Source organism: Protopterus annectens, chromosome 5.part1 (genome assembly GCF_019279795.1).
Source record: "Protopterus annectens isolate FY-2018-M chromosome 5.part1, PAN1.0, whole genome shotgun sequence".
Lineage (NCBI taxonomy): Eukaryota > Metazoa > Chordata > Ceratodontiformes > Protopteridae > Protopterus > Protopterus annectens.
In genome coordinates this window covers 357,581,686-357,607,643 of record NC_056736.1, presented here as the reverse complement: position 1 = coordinate 357,607,643, position 25,958 = coordinate 357,581,686, and the positions used below count along the sequence as shown (strand labels likewise).

Sequence of the window (25,958 nt, the reverse complement as noted above, 5' to 3'; positions counted from 1 at the left end):
CGTTTAGCTAAGTATATTTTTTTATTTTTATTTTTTTATTATATTTTCGATATTTCAAACATCTCTCATATGGTGTCAACTATATGGTGTTCGATGTTTGAAACTTTCGAAAATATAATTATAGACCCGAAAGTATCAAAGACAATGTTTCTGCTGTTACTTTTATGAGCAGTGATGTACATAGACAATATTTAGTAGCATTCCAGCTGTCAACAAGAAAACGTTTTGCTGTGTGTTGCCAATGAACTCATTATACTGGTGCACAGTACACACACACACATATATATATATATATATATATATATATATATATATATATAGCTTCATAGGTGATTAGTAGGTTAATGGCACAACAGCCTTTAGAAGCTGAGCCAATAATAATCAGGATATGACATTATATCTTAATTCCCCAGATATGGGATAGGGTAATATCAGGGTAGTGGGCCTTTTGTTGTTGGAGCCCTGAGTCATTTTACAAACTGCCTCTGCCCATAAGGGACATAGGCAGTACCCCGGGAGTGAATTTCCAGTTCTCCATCCATTTATCCAAATGCTTTTTAACAGAGTGAGGAACAAGCTTTGTTTTACAAAGATGGGAAGTTTATTCTATAGATGAGGTAACCTTTGGGATAAAAAGGATATTTTCTCTACTTTTTGATGACTGTCTTCACTGTGTTCCGTGGTATATCCAATGCTGTGGAAATTTTTTTGTATCCTTCTCCTGACTGACACCTTTCAACAATGAGATCCCTTTGATGCTTTGTAAGCACTCTGCAAACCATGGGTTTTGCTGCAGCAGGCAACTGAGTAAATGCCAGGAAAATCCTACTAGGACAACTGAACTTTATTTGGGGTTAATCAGAGTCTCTTTAATTGATGGCAGGTGTATACCCAAGAAGACTGAATGCTGGAATTAAATCAAAAGGTGCTTTAACAAAGTATTAGTTTAAGGGTGTGCACACTTATGCAACCAGCTTATTGTACGTTTTTTATTTTTTATATTTTTTCCCCTAACAGATTTTTTTTCAATTGAATTATGCAGGTTATAGGTCACATTAAAGGTGGGAAAAGTTTTGAAATGATTTATTGTGGTCTCATTTTTTTATATCACAAAAACCTGGCATTTTAACAGGGGTGTGCACACTTTTTATATCCACTGTATATGTTTTGTGATGTATGTTAGCTCTTGTAAAGCAAGAGGACACCATGCGTGTATTGTGGCTAAGTGTGGGTTCAAATCCAAGCATGGGATAGCCCTCATTAAATTTTGATCATTGTGGCTGTGTATAAGTTTTGTCCTGACAATTAGCTCATCTGGATAATCAAGAAGGTAATGTGACTGCTCTCCCTGTAATTTTGGGTTTGATTCTCTTGGGGTCTAATTTTACCAGTTGACTGGAGAATAAGCATATGAATGCCAGAGTAGAAGAACAAAAGGGACATCCACAACTGTGGACAGTATAGATATCAGACTCTTGTCACACTGTGTGAAAGTTCAAAAGAGGGTGATTGACAAATGAATATGTAAAGCAGTAGAAAGTATGATGGGAGATGAGCAGTTTGGACTCAGATCAGGATGCAGCACAACCAAACCACTGTTTTACAGTGAGGTAGATAGAAAATGACCTGGTTCACACCTAGCAAACCAGTAATGCACTTGAGTAGACCTCCCTTACTACAAATTCCCTCCTGCCCATTTTACCAGAGCTCCCATCTGCTTAGTACCCTAGCCACTCTCTGAGGGGGTCTTGAGTTAATCCTGCTCCATTCTTGGCATCTGAGAGATTTATTTTATTGTTTTGTACTTCAGTTAACTGTTTAGAGCGCTACTGCTTTATTTGTTGATTTTGCCCGTAAATCATTCTAAAGGTACCTAATTCTTAAAAATTCCTTGTCAAGGTAGTCTACATTTTGCTGTAGCATTACACTTACAAGCAGTCTTTCTTGGTGCTATTATATCGAGAGGTTAGCTGTTCCCTATACAGACAAAAATGCCAAGAAAGTACATTTTATCTATAAAACTTCCCTTATACCTAAAAGCTGTAGTGTGGCTAAAACCAAACCATTGTGCAGAGACAAGCTTAGGGCATCTATTTTGCACTTTAAACAGTACTGCTATCAAATTTTAACACAATCTAATCCAGTGTAGTGCCAAACCTCAGAGACCACCCAAGATGACCTCTGTATAACCCAGTCCATGATCTACAATATCCAACGCAAATACAGGTCTAGAAAAAGAAGGATATGCAGTTTCCAACATCTCTTTAGCCAGCTTGGTACATTCAGCCATCCTGAGACAATATAGCTGTTGTCTCATGTTCCCAGACAACCATTTACTCCTTAAAAAAAACACAATATGGGAGATATACTCATACTCAATTTCACTGGAAATAAAAATTTCACATACAAACAGGGATGTCAAGAGCACACACACTACATCCAACACACACACACACACACACACACACACACACACACACACACACACACGCACACACGCACACACGCACACACGCACACACACACACACACACACACACACACACACACACACACACACACACACACAGACCAACCTATGCTGAGGCACTGAAAAGTAATCTTCCCACACCTCAAGACCTTGTAAACCTATAAACAGTAATGCCTATCCTCAGCAATCTTTAAAGCACTCACCAAAAGCATCACCACACACCAAACCCCACACATATTCCTATACTCAGTAGAGCCTTGAGAGCAAAGCCCACAAGGCAAATCCAACACATTACACATGACTCTTATCACAGGGGAAACCATTGTATGATACACAGATGTGCTACTCACAACACTGAACAAGAAGAAGACAATACCTGGAGCCAGGATCCAGCAAGTTAGGCATGCAATCAAGTCACTACACTACAGGTACTGGTAAGAATCTATCATAGTCCATATGGGAGTTAATGACCTGAGATGTACTTCCCTGGACTGTATGAAGAGAGACATTGTTGATCTCTCTGAATATGTATCTCAGGCAGGTAAATGCTTTGCACTCAGTAGCATTCTACTTTCACCAAGGATAATGCCTCAGTATGAACAAACGATGATTGACTTCAGTAATTGGCTTAATTTCTAGTGTCTTTTCAAGGGGGATTAAATATTTGTGAGCATGGGAGTACATTGTTAACAAACTATGTTGCTTTGCAAAGGATGATCTGCACCTGTCTTCCCTATGCTTCTGAATATTGGCTAAAACATTTTCCACCCCCTTAGAACCTTTGTAAGCAATGAATAATTGACAAACCTAATGGCATAGCAAATAAAACCTAAAGATGTTACTGTTTGCTGCTAGGAGCCTAAACAAGAAACTCCGCACCCTACAAGATCTCCTCACTCTAGGGAATATAGACATCTGTGCCGTTACCGATACATGGTTTAAATTCATGTGTGGTTTCAGTGCCTTCCACACCTTTAGACCATCAACTTCACAGACAGAGACAAAAGGTGCAGGAGTCTCAGTCTATAGTAGCAACAAGCATACAATATCTCTAGGTTGGTTAAACAGGATGATGCCCTGGAATTTATCCACATGCAAAGCACCATAGACAAAGTCCCATACCATATCCTAGCAAGCTATAGGTCACCCTCTAGGTCCCTACAGTTCCACAGCTTGTAGCTAGACATACTGGAGACACTTACTTATCATTAAACCAAATACCCTGTTCATGGGACACTTTAACTACCCCTCTGTAGACTGGAAAATGTACCATGCCTCATCCTTGCAGGGACAATAATTCCTGGACTTTACTAACATAAATACACATGACCAGACAGCCTGCACTTCCACCAGAGGTTCAAACATGCTGGAATTGCTACTTCCCAATATGGGAAAGCAATGCACCCCCCCCCAAAAAAAAAGTAAGCCCACAACAAACTCTGAAAACAATCCACACTGGTAGAATCCTAATCTTAATAGGGGATATAACAAAAGGCAAAATGCCATGGCTAAAATCAGGAAGAGCAACTTCCATAATTATAGGAGCTCTCTAATTGAACTAATTAGGAACCTAAGAGGACTAAGTCCAACAAGACCAATTACAAGGTCAAGATGGCCTCACAGGCTAAAGACAACCACAAGGCCTTCTACAGCTATGTCCAAAACTTCAAAAGCAGCACACATCAGTGTGCCAAACTGGTAGTCAGTGGTGCCACCTTCACTGAGCAGATTGACACAACAAATTTGCTGGTTGACAAGTTCCACTCCAACTTCAGATCCCACTCCCAGAAATGTCTGTTGGCCTAAGCCCCCAACTATTAACAAGGAGCACTTCCTGGCAGTGATCGTTAAGGCCAAAAACACAGCCTCAATGGACCCCAACAATATCCCAGGATACCTTGTAAATAGCCGGAAACATGACGTATTAGGACCACATGAGTCATTTTTTTAACTATAGCCTCAAACCAGGCTTTATACTATGTGAATGGAGGAATGCAACCATTACTCCACTTCACAAGGGTGGACTATCAACCAGTCCAGGAAACTACAGACCTTTTAGTCTGACTAGCTTAATATGCAAAGCCATGGAACGATTTATCATGGAACTGATCGACAAAGACATAGTTAACCTTCAGACACTAAACACAACCTAATTTGGCTGTGTGAAGGGAAGATCATGCCTATTAAATCTTGTGAATTTCTTTGAGAAGTTCACCAAGACAATGGATTAGGCAAAAATGATGCATACCACTTACCACTTACCTGGAGTTGGCTAAGGCGTTTGGTACAATACCCTTTTCAGGTATAGTTGGCAAACTCACCAAACTGAGTATAATTTCCTACATAACTTTCTGGATTGCCAGGTGGCTCACAAACAGGACCCAGGAAGTCAGAAGGGTGATACCACCCCCACTAACAGACTAGTCACCAGCAGGGTACCTCAAGGCTTCATGCTGGGACCACTCCTATTTGTCATCTACTTTTCAGAGGTAAAGGCTAATGTTAAGGGCCTTTGTCTGAACAAGTTTGCAGATGACTGCAAATCAGGAGCTATCACAGACTCCCTCTGTGACACAACTATCTTACAAGAGGGTCTAACACAGATAAATGTGCGGTACCAAAGTCACAGACTAAAACTCAATGCCAAGAAAAGCATTATAGTGCCTTTTGGGAAAACTACCACCCAGGCTAATTTCTCCATTGACAAGACACCCCAAAGAGTTGATACAGTAGTCAGGGATCCGGGAACATATGTAGACAGTAATCTGTCTTTTGACCAACATGTGGCAAAGGTAGTAAAAAAATTATCCCATGTCATCTAACTGATATTTAAGGGCATGTCATCCAGGTCCGAGGAAATCACAGTGCCACTTTATTCAGCCCTTATTAGACCCATCATTGAGTATAATGCCCCCTTCAGCATGTACCTGACCAAACATATTAAGCAGTTGCAATGTCCACAAAGGTTTCTTATCAGGAGAATCCAGGGTATAAACACATTGTCCTATACAGCCACCATAAAGGCCTATCTCTATACTCTGTCTCCTACATGTTACTGATAGGTGAACTATGCCTGCCATACAAGGCATCCTTGGTTCTAGCTCTGATGGACTTTTTGCTTATCTGCAAAATGAACAACATCAGAACCAGCAGATGCAAGAATTTAAATTTTGCTTGTGACATAAATAAGACATGTTGGTGAGACAGATATCTGTCTCAGAAGATCCACATGCTCTGGAACAGGCTTCGCATCCACATAAAACAGAGTCCATCCCTAACTGTATTCAAGTGTAACCTTGACCAATGGATGGGAAATTGGAAATTCACCCCGTGTCTGGCTCCCATGATTCTGATAGACAAAGGCAGGCAGTAATGGTCAAACTAGCATAATCCCCCACATAACCTCTATAAACTTCTCAACATATTCCATCCTAATAAACACCCATGATAGACAGGGACACAATTGGGCTGGATTGCATGGCTAGGCTTATAAAAGCCCTATTGGCTGTTAGCCTTGTATTTAACTGTGAACTTTGAATCTATCTGTTGGAAGTGATTTAGTGTAGGCACACTTTTGTGTTTTTTTTTTCTGTTGATATATAACTCTGAGGTTAGTATACTGAAGTAAGATGATTGCTGGGGCACCCTCTCATTTTTTTAGGTTTTTGTCTGTTTATCTGGTTTGTATCATCCAATTAACAAAGGAGAAGCAACAAAAAATAGACGTACATGGTACAACCAGGACTGAAAGTGACGTTGTTGAGGCTGCAGAAGTAATACCTCTATAGGAAATGCATGCAGCTGCTATGCTGAATTGTTTGTATCTACACATTTTATCTGTGTACTCAGAGTGAGTCAGAAATACGAATGCTCCTAGATGTCAAAATGAAAGCCTGGCCAGATAAAAAGGCTGCTTAAAGAAAGGAATGCAACTCTTGCATTTGCTAAAAGTAGAAGAAATCTGCATACAATTACATAATGTTTAAAACAGAAAATAATAGTGCCTAGTCAGCTAAAGAAAGAAATGTTGAAAACAATTCATAAGCCACTTATAGGAATTAAAGTTTAATGACAGAGCACATAATGTGTTACTCTTGTTAGGTATGCTAATCTGAACTGAGTAGAAAGCTATAGACTATTCTGTGTATAATGTATATCATAACTATAATCCAAGAGAATGAAGTACACAGTACTGGGAAGGTAGTAGAATAAAGTTAAAATACAGTTCTTTTAATTCAGTGACAATGGTTAACAAATTTGTGTTGATTGCTGCTTGAAGTTGGCCAGCGTTGTAAAATGAAGAAACTGATGTAGCTGTCCAAGGTAATGGTCCACAACATATGAAGCATGCATTTCAAAAGACTAGTTTGAAATGGGCTCAGTCCAGTTGTCAAATAGACATGCCAATGCAATATGTGAAAAAAAAAAACAATCTCACAAGGAAAACTTGGAGGATTGACAGCAACTGTTACATGTGTACCTATCACCAACTCAGCTTTTAAAGTGCCATGGACTTCCATACTTCATGAAAATGTTAAACTGAAAAACAAGCTAGTCTTGGTAAGTATTCTTTGATGACAAAGTAACAAGATACCCATCTTCTTTGAAATAAGAAGGGTAGACTAATTGCACACAAATATTCCACAAAAAAGCATCCGGAAGTAGTTGAAAGAAATGTGAACTGCTGAGATTTTCTGTTGTGCTAAAGACAGAAAGTTCCTGAGAAGAAAGCACAGGCACCTGATCAAAATGAATATGTCCTCAAGAGGCTGTGACGACTACAAGAGTTAAGTTTGAAAGACTCTACCCCACATGGTTGTTGAGAAGTGTCCAGACCAGTGACCCTAAATGTATCTATAGTGTGGAGTGGGAGAAACAGGTTAAAATGGCAGGAAATGAGGGACACACAGGTTGGTACAGGTGTCTTTGTTTTCTGCTATCTATAAATAGACAACAAAAGTGATTGGATAGGCACTCACTTTTAATAAGGCATATAGGTCAGTGCAAGTGTTTTTTGCTACCTAGAAATGGACAACAAAAGTGAAGTGTAGAGAGTGCATAGATCAGATTGTTTTAGTATTAATAACTTAGGTCTCTGTATCTGTAATATAGTGGCATAACTGTACTTTAAAAAAATAGCAACCGGTATTGATACAAAAATAAATGTGAGGTTAGACAGCTAGTCAGGAATGAGATAGAATGGATTCATAGGTTCATAGGAGGTTACTAGTCTAATGTAAAAACCCATGTACCCTAACTGACCATAGTTAGATGGTGCAGAGTGATTCTATGATCAGCACCAACTATCCCTGTCCATGAGGGACATAGGTACCACTCCCAGGGTGAATTTACGGTCATCCATCCAATTGTCAAGATTGCTCTTAAATAGGGTCACTTGAAGTGGGAACTTATTCCAGAAGAGTGGCAATGTCTGGGGGATATCTCTCTCTCTCTCTCCAATATGTTCTGTTAATGTCACAGGCTAGGTTGAGATCCCTGGAGTGAGCGACTCTTCTCTTATTTGACTTACGGATGTGCAGCATTTCCATTAAGGTGCAGTCAGAGACTGCTCTGTAGGCCGGGCACAGATCACTCCTCAGCAGCCTGTATGATACAGAGTACAGTGACAGGGCTTTCAGTCTTCTCATGTAAGTCATGTTTTGGAGGCCTGGATTTTTTTGGTTAGAAACCTCTGTGGTATTTCCAGTTGCTGCAGGTGTCTGGTGAAATACATACAGACGAGAGCACTGTACTCAATTAGTGGTATAATAAGGTTCAAGTACAGTGGAGTTATAATTTCCTTAGTCTTGGATGCGATGCTCTTATTTATGAGATGTGCAATGTAGAAGGCTTTCCTTACCACTATGGACACATGATGATTGAAGTTTAGATTGCTGTCTACCTGTGTTCCCAAGTCTCACATCATTGGGTTTGAGCTTAGAGGGGGTGCTATTTATAGCACAATCAGCAGGGGTTACTTCTTTACCAAAGGGGATAATAAGGCATTTTTTGTTCTTAGTTTTAGTCTGTGACTTTAGCTCCAATCATTGGTCTGAGTTAGCCTTTTCTGTAATATGTTTGCATCACTGGAAAACTCAATGATTGTACCCAGTGAGCAGTCATCTGCAAATCTGGGAAGCAACAGGCCACCTATTTTCACCTGGACCTTAGAGAAATAGAGTCTAACAGTACAGGGCCCAGCACAGATCTTTCTGTTACCCCACTGAAAACTGGTCTACTGGTGGCGGTGGACTCACCAACTTTGACAATGGACGTTCTGTCGGTGAGCCACTTGGCTAAACGTCTAGTGACATATGGGTTAATCCCCGGCTGGGAGAGTTTTTCAATGATAACCGAATGAGGGATTGTGTCAAAAGCCTTGGCTAAATTAAGATAGGTGGTATACTTCTTTGCCCTCATCCAGGGCTTTGGTGACATTCTCAAAGAAGTCCACCAGGTTTAATAAGCAAGATCTATCCTTGATGAAACCAGACTGTGTTGGGTCAAGAGTTTGAAGGTCAAGTGTCCTTGTTGATAAGGTCCATGATGATTCTTTCCATGTCCTTGTAGATAAGGCTGGTTAGGCTTAAGGGTCGATACTATCCTGGGTCGGTTGATGAATCTCCTTTGTGCAAGGGGATTATTGTTGCTGTTCTCCACTATGCTGGAGCAAAGCCAGTGCTCAGGTTATGGTTAAAGAGACTGCCTAGTGGTTCTACTAAGCATTTGTTTTAGACTGCCAAGTAAGCAACCTGGGATGTTATCTGGTCTCATAAAGGCTGTGTTTTTGGCCTTGCAGAGTGCTTGTATGACCTGCTCTTTGGAGATACTTGGTAGTGGATTGGTGTCAGGAATGTTTTGGGGTATGGCTGGTGAGGATAGGGGGTGAAGTTATTGCCAAATCTGTCAGCTAGCAGGTTGGCAATTTCCTCAGGTGCAGTGTGAGTAGTACTGTCCACTATAAATTTGGCACATAAAGCTGGGCATTCCTTTTTAGGTTTTGGATATAGATAAAGAATGTGTTATGGTTGTCTTTAGCTAGGGATGCAAATTTAGTCTTGTAACTAGCCTTAGAGGACTTTACAAGATATCTGATTTGCTTGTTCAAGCTGTAGAGGGTATTCTTCCTCTTTTGAGTAAGTTCCCTCTTGTTCTTAGATATTAGTTTCTTTCTTTTGTTATGTAACTTATTTACACTTACAGCCCACCAAGGTGGCTTGTTTTTTTTTTTTTTTTTTTTTTTTGAGAGGACCTGGTTTTAGTCCTTTCAGGTACAACTGAGTCAATACATTTGTTTAAGTGCCTATATAGGGCATTTGCGTACTCTTCTGCTTAGGGGTCATTGCTGGATACCTAATGAAACACAAATAGTTTGTGATGTAAGCCTAGAATCTAGGTTAGAAACGTGGATTAGTTTTGCCAGCAGTGCGTACAGAAGGGCTAGCCGAAGTAATGAAATATTCTTCTTCTTATTATTATTATTGAGGTCAGGTGAAATGATAAAGATGGTACAAATTATTATTTAAGATCTCCCTAGCTTCATTCTATGATCACCTAAGATTTACATATCTGATTTTAGAGGTTAAGTTACATTTAAAAGGAATGAGGTTGCAGCTTCCAGGGAAAAAAATGCAACTGTCAAAGTGAAATACAAAAAAAATCAGTATTCAGGTGAATTTCTCCCAAAGCAAAAATTTCTCCCAGTGAGAGCATTAGCCCAAAAGTTCAGAGACAGGGCATCCTTCTGCGTCACTGGTGTATAAGTTTAGGAATAGGCTTGGTTCACTGGTATGGTAAGGTGGGAAGAAAGTATAAAGAGGCTAGTAGCCAGCTGTCCTATCGAAAGAGAGTTCAGGGAAACTGCTGCTTGTATGTCCTCTGGTGGTGATTCGAAGCCTTGCATGTGACCTACTTAATATGGAGGAGACATCATTGCTCATTTCACCTCCACCTTAGGGATTCTGACCAAATCCACTTGCATGTAGGCACTCCAGTGAAATGGTGCATAACTACTCATGTAAGCACTTGTTCTATAGGCATGTCTAAAGTTTAGTATAAGTCAACTGCAACATCAGTTGGGATCCAACCTAGAGATAGAGTCATGGTGGGGGGCAATATGGAAGGAACACCTGGGGGATCCAGTCTGTGCAGATGTGGTAACTGCAGGGAACAACTCTGGGCTGCATGGGATTGGCAGAGGGAAGCATTAAAAAAAGAAAGAAAAAGAGATTCTACAATCTTGGAATAAAGGCAAATAACTATTATTATTTTGTATGACAAGCTACTAGGAAAAGACAATGATACGAGAAATTATCAGACCACGGAAGGGTGTATGAGCAGCCAGAATGTGCCAGAAGACGGAGCCATTCTCATGTGAGCACCGAAGTTTTACAACCCAAATGTGTAATAAATACACAGCAGACAGGACAACATTGTGACACAGCCTCCACTTCCAACACAGTAGTTGAAGTAGTTGTAATAAAAAACACAGAGAAGAACAAGTGATATAGACTAGTACTGCTGGGCTTAACTGAAGCATCCACTGCAACATTACAGGAATACCTAATATAGCAGTGGAAAAACAAACCCTGAATAGCGCCTTTATCTTGGCCAAAACAGAAGATAAGCTGATGTAACGTCTTATCAAATGGAGACAGGACAAACAGAACAGTACGGCCAGTAAGTCTGCCTTATTTGATGGAAAAATATAAGAAAATGATAGTATGATCGGAGCAGGGTGGGAAATATTATAAAGGAGCAGGGTGGGAAATAGTATAAAGGAGCAGGGTGGGAAATATTATAAAGGAGCAGGGTGGGAAATATTATAAAGGAGCAGGGTTTGAAATAGTATAAAGGAGCAGAGTGGAAAATATTATAAAAACGCGGATGCAAGCTGTGAATGTAAAGGGTCCAGACTGTATTAAAAAATGTACTTGATCACTGTGTGAACACATATTGTTTTCATTATCACAAGTAGATTTACAGGTGTTCATGATATCTCTTAATGCATTATAACTCCCGCGCTTTAGTAGTGGGTTACTTTGATATATTTATTGAGTAACTTTATGCCTTGCATTTGAAATTTCATTCTAAACATTAATGCAAACTAAACCAGTCATTTATGCAGTAATGTGCGCTTAAAGCAAATGTGTGTGAATTCCTTTTTCCCTTTCATTAGCGTGGTATGCACTTATTGGTTATTAAAACAGCTTGCTCCTATCCTGTGGAATTCATAATCACCTTAATTCAGTCGCCCTCTGCAAAGAAAATCCACTTCATTTCTTAATAAATCTATACAATTTATGGTTATTACAAGTCCTTAGTAAGTATAAATGTTCGAACAGCTAGAGATAGTTTGTGATTTCTCTTCATTTCTGGATGATATAGACTGACAGAGTTTCAGAAGATATCTAGCTTAAGTACATTCCTTTATCATGAGAGCAACAATGCAGTGATTTGTTTATATATTCCTTCTTTGTTAATGTTTATCTACGGTCTGTAAAAGTTAAAAAAAAATGTGGCTTATTCTTGATGTTGACAATAATCATTTTATGCTTCTGTTCACTCATAAACTATTGAACTGTTACAATTGTGTACTATGTGGAGCTTTTCTCCCCAGGCCTCCGCTGAAAATGGTCTTATTTTTTTAGCCAGTCAGACTTTTCCAGTAAACAAATGGAAATAAATAAACATGTTGCAGGCAGTCAGCATTCTGTACTCTGTCTTCATTATGCGCAATTCAGAACCTAAAGCACACAGACATGTCTTGGGGGATTTCAGAGACCTAACAACTCCTGACAACATTCCTCATTTACAATGAATAGAACACAGAATAGTGAACTGAATTATTGTGCTTGTTTTTCTGGCTCATCCAGTAAGCTGAATTATCATATACAGTTTCTGCCTGGTATCCTTTCGCAGTAGGGCCTCTTATGTGCACACTCTTGTTTTGAGGCCAGAGTACTAAATCCCTCCTAGTGATGATTACTTATCACTTCAGTATTTGCTTTCTATTTTGAACAATCTTAAATGTTACAAAAGTTATATTTTAGATCCTCACAAGATTCTGGAAAGCATGCAAGTTTCGTTTAGCGTTTCCAGTTATTATGTTTTGTTGCAACCAACCAAACACTAACATATTACTAAAGAGAATAGCAATAATCCAGGAAAATTAAATATACTTTTAGTTTTTTTTCCTTGAATGGCATCAGTGCTTATGCAGGGACCATGGATTTGTCTGGAGTGTTTACATATTCCAAGAACTCCTATACTTCAAGAAAACAGCAATCTTGGCATGAAGATGGACTTTCACAATGGACATATAGAAGATCAAAGTATCCAGTGACTCAGAACTTTAGGACTAATTATGAAAACCATTACACTAATTATTACAAATCACTATATCCCATATGATATTGGCTTTATAGCCTTTATGAACTGTCAGCTTTAATGCTTTCCTCATCCAAAGAATTAAATGCAACCAGCTAGATACAATGCATGAGTTACACTCATCAGCACCTGCATCTCTATTATTGCAGAACATGTTTTGGTGTTTTTTTGCTTCAGGTTCATGACAGATTCCAATTAGTGCTGTTTTTATCATAGCAGGAATCTGGTAGAATTATGTTTAGTGCAATTAACGGTACTGTCACACAGCCTGATAGGTATGCCCTTAGGGATTGAAGCATCTCTTAATACGTGAATTTATTTAATTTAAGTACTGTATAAATCAACAGCAATGATGAATACGAATGAAAGATATCCTGCAGAAGTAACAGCTTTGTTTCACTCTACAGAACCCAACAAGGAATATTACTAAGTAAGAATGTATCAAGATGTGTAGGTCTGAAAGATATACATGTAAGTTAAAGATTCTGATGGAAAAAAAATGAAACCGCATCTGGGATTTACTAATCCACATGTTAATCTTAATAGGTTTTTCTATTCATTCATGGCAGAGGAAATGACAAAACTGATGGTGTGTGAAAGCTGGCAAGTATATCCGTTACGTATGCATTCATATCTGGAGATCATTTTTAACATGTAGTGCTCTCAGTTCCACGGCTCTTGTGCTGAGATGAGGTAAAGGCAATGACATTTTTATTTTCTCTAAGAAAGTAAATGCTAAAGTAAGTTAGGGTAATATTACAAAGAAAGCATCTGTGTTAACTAATTCAATGTTTATTTTCAAGAGGTTACTTTGTAACAACTAATTAAATTGTAATTTTTTGGAGATTACGTAATAAATCATTGTACAGTGAATTTAGGTAATGGCATGCTGATTTATGCATTAATTTTTAACTGTATAACACCTATTAATCACCCATGCTTCTTTGTTAAGCTAGATTTGGAAGATTTGTTTACCTGAATGGTAAGAGACACGCATGTAATAAGAGACATATGTCAACTGACAACTGACCTTTTTTCATATTGGAATAGATGGCCTCTACAGCAGTATTAGAAACTAAAATGAGTATTAAGGCATTTCCTGAGACAATATTGATTCTAATGAGACAGCTATGTGTGTTAACATACCTACTGATCTGTGCGTAGGTTATTTTTTGAAAATCTTGTCTAATTATCAAAGATTGTAAGTAGGACAGAGAGTTTTTTCCTTGACAATGAGATATATGAGCGAATGCTTCCTCATTATAGGACCTTGGGCACACCCCCCACTTCGAGAACCGTATATAATTCTGGAGGTCAGATAAAGAAAAGGACATCAGGCAGCAGGAAAGAATCTCAAAGAGTTCTACTAAAAAGCTTTGCAGCATGAAGGAGAAAGAATATGACCTGACTCAAGAGGAGTTAGCTGAGTCCAGAAAAAACAGGGGGCACAAATCTGTACGGTCATGTGAACAAATATATCACAACAGTAGAGCTGCCTAAGCTATTCTGGTTATATCTGCCAAGGGTGTGACCAACTTGGCCAGCTTTTTAAAAGCAGAGAGTGCTGCCTTCCATGTGCTCTAACTGCCATAAGGTCAAGTACTGAGACAGAGCCCCATAACGCAGTCAGAGTGCCAAAAATAACAGAGCTTGCCTGTCCCAAGAAGAGAAGCAATAACCCTGAAAGCAAAAAATGTTAGGAAATACAAGTGTAACTGTTTACACAAAGGTACATATAGATATACACACACACACACACACACACACACACACATATATATATATATATATAAAAAATGAAATATGTGTATCTATAAATATATATATGTGTGTGTGTGTGTGTGTGTGTGTGTGTGTGTGCAACACACTTTGGTCAACAAAACAGATGGTCGACAGGTAGGAAAGTTCGCTATTTTATTGATGTTGGGGAATATCTCCTTTCCCTGATATTGCACAATTTTGAGATTAGAATGTTTCTCACTGGAAAAAGTATGGTTTTATACTTGCACATTCTGAGGTTATGTCTTGGAGCATATCCAGTTCATTTTTTGTTTGAGTCAATAAAAAGGACATTGACATTTGGGTGTTACATGTTTTTGTTAGTACATCCATATTTAACCTTAATTCTGTTTTATATGTATGTGTATATATGCATGTATGAATAAATATATGTATATATATGTATGTATACACACACACACAAACACACACACACACACACACACACACACACACACAGATGTATACATTATATATATAAATATATATATATATATATATATATATATATATACATATATATATAAATGTAAATGTATATATATATATATATATATAAAACATATATATATATATATATATATATAAATATGTATATATATATATATATATATATATATATATATATATATATATATATAAAGACCCTTGCAATACAACACAAAGTTACAGAAAGGGGGAAAGGGGGTTGGAGAAGGGGATGTCTACAGCAACACAGATCTATTAGAACATGCACCATTAGTGTATGTTTACTTACACTGCTGTACTATGTTCAACTTTAGATCACTGATGCAATAGTCTAAGTTACTTGAGTAGATTGCTATAGCTAGGTAAAAAAGGAGGAGAAAAAATTAAGAATCCATGAGCCCCTGGATAATCGGTATAGGAAAGTCTGTTCTGGACCTGGAAAAGGAATCCATTTTGTACTGCTTTGTAAAATAATGTACAGAGGATCAAGTTGCTGCCTGTAGAATACTTTTAGAATCTATCCCCTTCCAGAAAGCCACAGAAGAAGCACAAGCCCTGGTGAAATGGGATCAAATTCTGCTTGGAAGTGGTTTGCTATGGTGAGAACAACAAAAAGAAATAACATGAAATGGACATTTCAGAATGATCGGTTTTGATAAGGGTTATTCTTTTCTCATTCCTTTGTAAAAGGCAAACAGCTGAACTACTTTCCTGAAGGGCTGAGTTCTGTCTAGCTTCATGTGGACACCCAGTGCATGAAGAATTCTTTCTTCTTTGTTTCTGGTTCTGGAAAAAAAAAACAGGGAAAATAATAGGCTGCCTTGAGGTAAACTCTCTGAGACCACTTTAGACATAAAAGTATGATTAGTACTCAAAGAAATCCTGCCTTTGTGGAAAATGAGGTAGAGCTGCTTCACCATAAGAGCTTGGAACTCAGATACTCTTCTGACAAGAAGTCAAAGCAATGAGTAAAACAGTCTTCCAGGAACATCAAATAAGCCCAATCAGCTGGCTCTATTGGTAACAGTATGCTTCTCAAGCACAAAATTCAGATCCCAATGAAGAGGCATATGTTTTTGAGATGGATAGATATGTAACCCCCTTTTCAAAACTCTTTGACTTGGGAATAGGAAGAAAGATTGGATGATCCAAGGGAAGACAAGCAGAAATGACCAGAAGATGAATCTTGATGGAATAGTAAGAAAGTCAAGATGACCATAATGCACACAAATAATCAAGAACCAGAAGCAGCCAGACGTTAAAAGAGTGTTGGTTCATGGGGTGGCACCAACCCGAAAATCGGTTCACGGATTTGCACCAACTAGAAAATCTTTTCCACTTAGACATATATGATTTTCTAGTAGCAGTTTGTTTGTTTTTTGCTTCAGTACCTGCTGCTCATCCTCATAAAATGATACCTAAGAAGAAGTCAGTTGTAGAGACTTCAGGATCCAGTGTATCAAACAACCCCTGTCATTTGTGAGTAAATCCAGTCTGTGGGGAAGCATGTGGTAATTACGCACGGCCAATGTCAAAAGAAGGAAGAACCACTGTTACCCAGGCCAAAATGGAGTCACCATCACTATCTTTGAGGAAGAAAAGCATAATGATGCATTCTTGACAAAGCATTTGTCTTCCACACCTGTTTGCAAGGAATCCTTTAGCATAATTTCTCTAACTGTCTGTTCTGAGAGGAGGCAGACAGATCTACTTGAGGTGCTTCTCACAGCTGGATCTGTTTCCTGAAGACCTCTAGGTGCAGTTTCTATTTGTGAAGGTCTGTCCTAGTGCTGCTTAGCTTGCCTGCTATAATGTTTTGCTCTGTTTGAATGGATAAAGCCTGAAGAGTCAAATTGAGCTGAGTTGCTATCTCTCAGACTATCCTAGAAAGTCTGAAAAGGGGGTACCATTTCATGCCACCTCCATTTGTTTATGTGCCGCATCACTGTGGTGTTGTCTGTGAAAACTTGCAGAGGTTCAAGAGACCAGAAATGATTTAGAGCTTCTGAAGCATTTGTTACTACCATCATTTCGTTGACATATATGTATTTGTATCTGTTCTGCTTGCTCCACAGACATTGCACTTTCACCCCTTCAGACACAGAACCCCATGCCAGGTCTAAAGCATCCATTCTGACAGACTGAACATTTTAACTGAACTCCAGGCTTGTGTTAACCAAGCTCCACTGATTTAGGTGACCAGCCAGTACTCTGCTATCTGCATCCGAGCCATCCAAAGCTTACAGCTAAAGATAAGAACATTATTGCTTGCATTTCTGCACGTGCCAATTGCTATCACTGTTTTGCTGATTATTTCTGTAGCATTACTGTAATTTTTGACTGTTTTTCAACCTCTGCATTTAACTTGTGCTCTGGGCACTTGTACTGTGTAGCACAGACTAACCACAGATTTTGCTTTGTCTAGTTCTGCTTGTATCTGAATTGGGCACTAATCTAATCCCCAGCAAACTTTCTCTGAACAGGGCCTTCTGCACCCTTGTGGCAGGAGATGTGGTAGAGACCAATTTGCTGAAGTTCATTGGGCTAGGGCTCTGTTCAGAGCATTTGACTGGCTATTTTGCACACCAGTAAGTTTTTTTTTCATTTATTTTAAAAGCTCCATGTTTGCAGGGATTTGTGATAGTTTTAACCAAGCTCCACTGAGTTAGGTGACCAGCCAGTACTCTGCTATCTGCATCTGATCCATCTGAGGTTTACAACTAAAGATAAGACCATTATTGCTTGTATTTCTGCACTTGCTATCACTGTTTTTGCTGATTATTTCTGCAGTTTTACTGTTTTTCAACCTCTGCATTTAACTTGTGCTCTGGGCACTTGTACTGTGTAGCATAGACTAGCCAAAAAGCCTGCTGTGTCCAGTTCTGCTTATATTTGAACTGAGTACTAATCTCTAGCAAATGTTTTACTGTTGCCTGCTACAGGAGCATTAAACTTTCCCTTAGCTGTGGTCTGTTCTCCAGTGGGACATTTTTTCAGTTGTACTTCCCTATTGGTCTACAAATCAGTACAGTCTCTGAGCTACATTCTCTAGTTATTCTCATCTCTACTAGTGGACTACCCTCTCACAGAATCCCCAACTGGTCATTTCTGGTCGATCCCTGTTACTGACCACACCTTTTACCTAATACTGTGGAAGGACAATACCCCATCATTTTTCCTGCCTACCTGGTCAAATCATGTATCCCAAAGCAATGTAACAATTGCCTCATGGCAGCTCACTTCTTTTACAATGCTCCAACTCAATATGTGAGAGGTACAACTGCATAAAAAACATACAATCAAAGCTCCCTTGCTCACCAGTCAGTATACCTGACTCTAAGCAGGTTGTCAACACTCACATCTCACCACCCTCACCTGCTACGCAACCAACACATAACCCCACAAATGTGGAAGTCCTATCTGAAAACCTACCCAAAGCAGAGACCTTCCAAACACAAGAACATAACACATAGTTCACTTACGAATAAACACAGTACACATAAATACACACATGCCAGTGTCTCACCAAGTAAGCCACTAAGGTGTAACACAAAATGAAATGTACTAGTCATAGGGGATTCTATCATAAGATAGACTGATGTTCCACTCACCAGGTTGGATAAAGAGAAGGTCACAGTTAGCTGTCTGTCTGGTGCCAGGATCCGAAACTTCACACATGCACTCAAGTCTCTCAGCAGCAAGTACTGTTATGACTCTGTCATAGTGCATGTTGGTGTGAACGACTTGAGACATACCTCTCTGGACTATATGAAAAGAGACATGACTGAACTCTCTGATTATGTGTCCCAGGCAGGTATGTCCCTAGCCTTAAGCAGCATATTACCCTCACCTAGGATGATGCTGCAATACAAGCAGAAGCTGACTGATTCAACAATTGGCTTAATTTCTGGTGTCATTCTAAGGGGATCCAATTCCTGTCAGCTTGATATAATATGGTTGATAGATCTCAATGCTTTGCCAGAGATGGTCTTCACCTGTCACCCTTATGATTTCAGCTTCTGGCAAAGGCTCTTGCCTCCTCCCCATCTTGTCTTTTTTAGGCAATGTCACAAGTACAAAATTTCCAATGTAAATTGTTCCTCAAAAGTCAACATCCGGATTATGCTGCTAAATGCTAGGAGTTTAAACCCAAACTGTACTAGTTTGAAGCTGCCCTCACCTTGGAGGATGCTGACATCTCTGCTGTCACAGAAACCTGATTCAAGGCTGAGGAAAGCACCCCATCCATACTGGGCTACAATGTCTTCCACTCGCTCAAACCTTCAAATGTGAGCGGGAAATCCAAAGGAGGCAGAGGAGTATGCATTTTTATTAAAGACAAATTCTCCTGCAAATTGGTAAGACTAAATGAGTCCTTTGAACTACATCAAGTACAATTATCTGTAGGTAAAACACCTCTCCAAATTATTTCCAGTTATAGGAACCCCTCCACGAACCATGACAGGCAATGCCTACCTGGACTTCCTGGAGTCCCTCAATATACCACCAAACACAGTGGTATTCGGAGACTTCAACTACCCATCAATAACTTGGTTTAACTACACCTGTACCAATGCACTCACCCAGAGATTCTTGAACTTTGTAAACTCTAATGCCCTGTACCAGCTAGTAGACACCCCTCACTAGGGGATCAAACATTATGGATCTAGTACTTACGAACATAAGTGATCATTGCACCACCCCAAGTGTACAGTCATCTCTAGTAAGGTTTGACCACAGGACAGCCACACTAGAAGTAACAATAGCATATGATTCTCCCCAGTTGAAACTATACTAAAAAAGTTCTTCAAAGCAAATTATAATCTCTTACGAGATGTTATTACTAGTTTCATAACCCCTACCCCTACTGATGGCAAGGATACCTATGCCAAGGGTTATGCCAAAGCCTTGCATAAACACCTTCACAGCTACATCAACTCAGCTGTACCCGACAGGATAAAAGTAAGTTCCTCATGCAAGAACAAGCCTGCTTGGTGAACATCTGCCATTAACAAGCTATGTAACAGGAGAAAAAAAACTGCTGTCTAAAAGCAGTAAGACACAGTCCCCAAACTCAAGGGACTCCCTCCTTGTCCTAAATAAGCAAATAAGACATCTAGTAAAAAATCCAAAGCTGACTAGGAATCTAAATTGGCCACCCTAGCTAAGAGTGACCAAAAGGTATTCTTGCTGGTAGATAGGTTCAGTGAGCACTTCTCCCCCCTTGACTCCACCCAGTATACTCAAGATATTCCCTCCTACATGTCCTCCCCCAGAAATCTCTAAGGAACAGGTCCTTATTGCCCTTTCCAATGTTAAAATATGGCCTCTATGGGACCAGACAACATCCCTGGCTGCATCCTAAACTGCTTAAAGCAAGAGATAGCTGTACCTCTGAGTACCCTCTTTAACCACAGTCTAAGCACAGGGTATATTCCTGCAGACTGAAAAACTGCCACTGTCATCCCCCTCCACAAAGGGGGCTCCACTGCTGACCCTGGGAATTACAGACCCATAAGTCTGACCAATCTAACTTGCAAGGCCATGGAGAGAATCATCACGGACCTTATCAACAAGGATAGAGGAGACCTCCAAACACTAGATCCATCCCAGACTGGTTTTGTCAAAGGGAGATTATGCCTACTAAACTCGGTGGACTTCTTCAAGACAGACCTAGCGAAGGCCTTCAACACCATTCCCCACTCAGGTATCATTGATAAACTTACCCAACTGAGTGTAAACCAGTATATAGCAGGAGGGTTGCAAACTGGCTCACCAATAGAACACACACATTTAAAATAGGGGACTCTCCATCCACCTTCAGACCAGCAACTAGTGGAGTATCACAAGGCTTGGTGTTGGGGCCCCTATTGTTTGGAATTTATTTTTTGAGAAATGCAAGGGAAAAGAAAGGGCATTTGGCTAACAACATTTGCAGATGACTCCAAACTGGGGGTGATCATTGACTCCCCTAGTGACACTGACACCCTCCAGGAAGGTCTTATCAACCAAAGATTGGTGTCAAAGTCACATGCTCAAGTTAAATGCTAAAATGTGCATCATCATCCCCTTTGGCAAAGGAGCTGTTCCTTCAAAGTATGGCATTAACAACAAAACATTAAGTACCCAATCTGTGCTAAGAGATCTGGGCACACAGGTTGACAGTAACCTCTCCTTTGACCATCATGTTTCCACAGTGGTAAGGAAAGCCTTCTACATTGCCCATCTCATCAATAAGGGCATTGCCTCCAGAAAAAAAGAGGTTATAACTCCCCTGTACTCCTCCCTTATTAGACCAATTGTAGAGTACAATGCACTGTTTGATATCTACTTCACCAGGCACAGCCAACAATTAGAGAGCCTCAGAGGTACCTTACAAAGAAAATTCAAGGTGTCCAACACCTGTCCTATGCTGCCAGACTAAAATCCCTGTCACTATACTTGTGTTATACAGACTACTCAAAGGTGATCTCTGCGTAGCCTATAGGGCAACTGTGGATCCTGCCGTGATGGAAATGCTACACATTAGTAAGACAAATAGTACTCGCTGCACCCTCTCTAGTGACCTCAACATGAGAAGCGATATTAACAGGACCTGCTGGAGAGACAGGTTCATCTCCTAGGGGCACCCCTTACTCAGGAATAAGCTTCCAATCCTAGTAATACAGAACCTTTCACTGACCCTTTTCAAGCGTAATCTGGATAATTGGATGGGGAATCACAAATTCACCCCTGGGGTTTCATTTGTGTCCCTTCAGGACAGGGGGCAGCAGGTGTTGAGCCAGGGCTACTGACAACACCATTAAAAGTGGGAAAAAAACCTGCCTAGGCTTGTAAGGTCCTCAGGGCCACTAGCCTAGTACCCTTCTATGATACTATGATCCTATGGAAGACAGAATGGATTCCGAGAGAACCATTAGATCTCTCAGAGGTGGCTCGTGATACTGGCTTCTGGGCTGTAGCCCCCCAGCTAAAAATAAACAAGCAAACAAAAAAATGTGTTTAATTCATAAAGTGAAGTATTAAGTATTATTTTTAAATAATATAATCGCTGACTTAATGTTTTGACCCAAGGAGATCTGAAACTAAAAAAAAAAAAAAAAAAACAAAACTCAGCTTAATCCAATTGCTGGGTTGTTTTCAAAACAGCCTGGGACTAGGCTTATTAGGCTTGCAAGTCCATCCACTGAGTTTGATCAGCAATACTAAGTGTCAGCAGAAATATTTCTGAATGAGTGTCTGATCAGGCTGATTTATGAAGCAGTGAGGAGGCCTTCATATCGGCTCAAAGCCTGAGACAGAAAGAAAGAAGTAGGTTACTATGCAAGAGGAGACATGAGCGCAGGAATAATTTTTTGCTTATTTGTTTATTTTTTTAGCTACTGTCAGTATATAGGAAGAATACTTAAAGAGTTTGTGTATATGTGTGTGCATGCATGCATGCATGCGTGCTTGCGTGTGTGTGTGTGTGTGTGTGTGTGTGTGTGTGTGTGTGTGTGTGTGTGTGTGTGTGTGTTATATATATATGTATGGAAGGGACATACTCAACTGTTCCTGATTTTACATAATATTTTGGTCATATTTTTTGTAAAATGTGTGGTCTGATAAATCAGTGGGGATTGTAGCATACCTCTTAACTATCCAGAATTGTGCAGAATATATAGATTTTTTCCTTGTAGTTTTCATCAGTTCCTCATAAAATTTGTGGTTTTCTGTCAAATCATTAAAGACTTTCATTACTATTTAATGACAGATATTTCAGTTTCAGACTTCATATCCTTCAGAAAATGCAGACTAATGTTAAAATTATTTTTGCCTGATTTTGCATTTTTGTCTTTATGTGTGATCAAGCAAATTAGCAACATTAAATGTTTCTTCTTTTGAAACTCACATTCATTGACAATGCATCTGGCCAGACTAAGTCTACATTGGGTCCAGGGTTATTTTCAATCCATGGGACCCTGCACACATTTGTGGGACAATGCATAAATGGATATGTTCTTTGATTCACCTTCTTGACTGTTATAAATTATATTTCTTGTTTCATACAGCAACATTTGTTAGGAGTGTGTTTTAAAGTTGTTGTTTTGAACACTTTTTGCAGTAAGTAGTGAAACAAAATGTAAGAACCAATAATATTTAAACCATAAAAGGACACTCCAACTGTTGACACTATAATCCACTAATAATCAACAATTACGGTCATTTTATTGACTGCGTACACATCACATGTCTAATTGTGATAAAAAAGGCCACAGTACAGTATTCTAAATTGCTTTACACAAATGCAAACAAGACCTGCAAAGAAGACTAATGACTTTTTAACTTTACCAGCTCATGAGGGTATTCACATACATATGCCAAACCCAGCAATTATAGCTACGTTGTTGATTACATCCTTCTCAGATGTCTGAGTCAAAAATAATGATAACCAAAGTTATACCTTTCAAATTTGTTTCACACAAACACACAGTAATTAACATATTCTAACTTAATTCACATGCACACATGCACATTAGCCATGCAAAGCCAGATTAAAGGCTATTTATAAATGGCCAGATGATAAAAACATAAGGTACTTTCATCACCAGAGACCTCCCTCACCCTGAATGCATTCTTTGATGTCATACAGAAATAAACTACACATACTTTATTCATAGCTTTGGATGAACTACATGAAACTGTAAAAAGATCACTAGCATCATACTATAAGATCCAGTCATATGTAAAACAATTTAAGTAGAAGAGTATTTATGAGAGCAAAGTAAATATTAACCACCAAATAACATATGCTAAACCAATGTGCACAATATCTGCAGAAGTAAAAGTCATCTGAATAATTCCACATTAAAGCAAGTATTGCTAATACAATGTTTGCTGTTGACAAACAACTTTGCATTTCAATGCTTCATCTACAAATGCAGTGCCTGCTGCCTTTGAAGAATAAATTACCAATGTTACACTGAAAAATGTTGAGCTGGTGATATTGCCATAACATTTCATGACCTAGATTAGTTATGCAATAGGGAGTGGCTGGCAAACAATGACATCAGGTTCATAGTTACTAGATATGCAGTCCTGGAGACCATTAAGGAGCCAAAGCCAAACCCAAATTCCTATTTACTCCAAAGCACTGTCTGGTTAAATCACTGTTAAGGAGATGTTTCAAAAAATGGTAGAATGATAGGAATTAACATGTAGAGAAAAATCTGAGATTTTCTACTGTACCAGAGAAACAAGGAACAGACTGTATTAGATTTATAAAGGTACAAATAAGCAACTGGACTGGTATTCCACAACGGAGACTGTTAATTGAAAGGGTACATCATTTATATGCTCCAGCTCTGGCCATGGGAATGCAGCCACAACCAGTATTATTGCAAAAATTTAAAAGTTGAAGTAAGTACGGTGTTTGTGAAAAATTATTATTCAGTGTATACCAGGCAGAAGAGAAACAAATTTATTCCAGCAGTCGGGGAATGTTGAGAAGCAGGTGCGAGACTCAAGCTGCTGTATCCAGCTATCTTCAGAATATTTGTTTTCCTACAGGATCAAAGTCATGTTTTGATGCAGAACAGACTAAGAAGGAAATACAAAAGTTTATCCAACATGAAAGTGAGCCATCAAGCAGAAGAGGACTCTGTTTCTTATTCTTTTGGTAATAAAGTACATGGAGAAACTTTGCCAGTGAAACCTTTCCCACTGTTCCAAAGGAAAATTCTTGCGAAACAGAGAAAAGCATGCGAGTTGACTAAGAAGATTCAGGAGTACCTTGAAATTGAAACAGAACACTGTTTTCTTCAAGGCTAAAAGTTAATGTTTTCTGAAAGCATGCAAGTTGTTTTTCACACCTGGGAGAAGAATAAAGATAAAAAAGACTACATATCAATTAGTGCAAGTAGAAGCACAGACAATAACATGTATCATAGCATGGATAACATTAATTGTAGGTTAATTAAGGCCTGTGTTTGCAGCTGCCTATTTCAGACAATTGTTCCTATTAGGATTAAACGTCGTTATTTGAATATGTACATAGTTATGTGTGTTTGTATTAAGTAATAAGGTTATGGGAGTATTCTGGGGTTGAATTTGTTTTTTGTTTGAGGGTTTTCATTAAAGAAAAATTATTGTAAAATGTGACATAGGTTCCAATGTTGAAGTAAGAAAAAACTGTATAAAGGATTAGCCTGACAAAATTAGTAGGTACATGTATCACAAAAGCTGAAAATAGACATTTAACAAAAGCTGTCATGTATAATAGCTGGGAATAATGGCTTCTTATAATAATGGTGATGCTTTCCATATTACCTTGGAATGTGAATGGTCTCATAGGGATAGACAAAAAGGGAAGAATAATTATATTAAGAAATGCAGAGTACAGAGAATTGGCCAGAGGGGTCTAGAATTTACTGAAGGAAGATGACAAAGGAATCAAGATATTAGGAGCAAATAATTACAGAGGGAAAGGTTATGTAATAGAAAGAGGCCAAGAAGACATTTGGACTTCAGGCTAGAGATTGCCTTCCCTATCAGGGAATGACATCAGAATATAGGCAAAGAGAAAGGGATAGGGGAATCCTAAATGGAAAAATCTGCAATGGTTGAATTTTTAGTTGAATCTAGAACAGAAGCTGCTCTTAAAAAGAGGTAATTAGTAAAGCATATAAAATATTGTTTGATAACTACAGGAATCAATTAAATTAGTTCAGGAAAAGATTGGGAGATATTAGATAAGCAATTCAGGACGAAACAATGGGATGTATTGCTCCCAAACATGCAACACAATCTAGAAGAGTTAGGATTTTTACCTGGAAATGATTGCATAGTTATCTTTATATCCCAAGCAGACTCT

The 25,958-nt window shown here is 38.9% G+C and overlaps 1 protein-coding gene across 1 annotated transcript in view; it reads right to left on the bottom strand.

The window, feature by feature from the left end:
- The window catches only part of PDE2A (phosphodiesterase 2A), a 1,720,394-nt gene that overhangs the window by 385,004 nt on the left and 1,309,432 nt on the right, over positions 1-25,958 (bottom strand). The gene's annotated exons all lie outside the window — the stretch shown is intronic.